Here is a 1,805-nt window from a genome sequence, read left to right as displayed (position 1 = left end):
TGTATGATCCAAGTGAAAAATGCTCTATTTGGTGCCAGTTCAAGCCGAACTTCCTCAGGTGTTGATTTATGTGAGTTACTGTCCTTTGGCCTTTCTTATTCCTCTGTCAAAATATATTTGTCAGCCATTTCTGCTTGTCTGACTGATTCCCACCTTTCCTAATATTACTCAAGTTAAACAGTTTTTGAAGGGGATGTTGCACGTCTGCCTAAGAAACATGTGGCTCCTCACTGGTATCTTAACTTTGTACTTGAAAAAGTTACTGTTTCCCCATTTGAACCAGTCTGTCAGGCTGAATTAATGTTCTTAACATGGAAGACTTATTTTATTCATTGGGGGAAGTAGTCAGTAAATTGAAACAATGTATATCGTGTTATGTGCAAAGACTTGTTCTTGAAAGTCAAGAGATGTACCTCAGGTTATCGTTAAAGTAGGTCAACAAGGGATATTCTAAACTTATTTGTGACATGGTTGTTTTGAAACTTTTTTTATTAAAATGTCCCAAATAAAGAAGGATTGAAAAAAAAAAAAAAAAAAAAAAAGATACAGATGTATCACTGTACTTAACTTACCAACTGCTTTGATGCACCTAAGAATCTTTGCAAAACAGCATCAGAAATGAAGCATTTCCCCTAATGACCTTCTCAGTAGTCTGTCCAGTTATGTACAAGCACTAACAAATTACATCAAAATGAATCATCTCACCAAGGCTCCCTTGGTTATTTTTCAATGCATGCACAACGAGAAACATTTATCACAATGACTTCTCCAGCAGTGTGTTTGAACACATAGCAAGCAGCAAATGACATGAAAAAGAATAATTTCCACAAGGCTCCCTTGTATACTTTGTGCATGTATGCACAAGGACAAAAAAAAAAAAAAAAATTTCCCCAAAGACCCCTAAATTCTGTTGTCAAAAGCACAAATAAGAAAAGAAACATTTTTGCCAATGACCCCGTTATGGTAAGGTTTGCCCGTTTTCCCCCCACAACATCTTCAGTAGTCTGTATGCACGGTAAGTACAAAAGTACATCACAATGAAGCATTTCCCTCAAGAAGCCCTTGTGATCTTTGGCCACATATGCAGACACAAAAATTAAAATTCAGTGACCCGTTCATTACTTTGTGTACATAAGCACAAGCAATAAAAACAAAAACAAAAAAAAAACAAAAAATCTCCCATGACCCCTTCACTCTGGTTTCTCCATGCATGCACAAGCACCAAAATGTGTAGTCTGTCCATGCATGCACAAGCACCATCTAAGGATAGCAAAATTAATCATTCCCAAAGATTACCATAATTACATTGTGCATAGAAGCACAGAAGTAAAATAGTAATGATTTGTCCCAAAAAGACATTGTTGTAGTTGCATCCTCTGACACATGCACACTCCTTGCTGGACACACACACGCTCCTTGCTTGCATACACCCCACCACCCCCCACACACACCTTGCTTGCATCCCCCACACACACACCCTCCTTGCTTGCCCCCCCCCACACACACACACTCCTTGCTTGCATCCCCCCACACACACACACACTCCTTGCTTGCATCCCCCCACACACACACACACACACACTCCTTGCTTGCATCCCCCCACACACACACACACACACACTCCTTGCTTGCATCCCACACACACACACACTCCTTGCTTGCATCCCACACACACACACTCCTTGCTTGCATCCCCCCCCACACACACACACTCCTTGCTTGCATCCCCCCACACACACACACTCCTTGCTTGCATCCCACACACACACACACACTCCTTGCTTGCATCCCCCCCACACACACAC

At 41.4% G+C, this 1,805-nt stretch overlaps 1 long non-coding RNA gene across 1 annotated transcript; it reads right to left on the bottom strand.

Annotated features, from left to right (window-relative positions):
- Positions 1-1,300: 1,300 nt before the first annotated feature.
- LOC122804048 lies at positions 1,301-1,805 on the bottom strand. The gene is made up of 3 exons (XR_006365154.1): positions 1,770-1,805; positions 1,452-1,455; positions 1,301-1,397 (listed from the first exon to the last, which is right to left on the bottom strand). It is a non-coding gene; the product is annotated as an uncharacterized LOC122804048 (long non-coding RNA).

The sequence above is a fragment of the Protopterus annectens genome, chromosome 6.part0, assembly GCF_019279795.1.
Source record: "Protopterus annectens isolate FY-2018-M chromosome 6.part0, PAN1.0, whole genome shotgun sequence".
Lineage (NCBI taxonomy): Eukaryota > Metazoa > Chordata > Ceratodontiformes > Protopteridae > Protopterus > Protopterus annectens.
The sequence above is the reverse complement of the archived record's forward strand: the minus strand, read 5'-3'. Positions and strand labels throughout refer to the sequence as shown.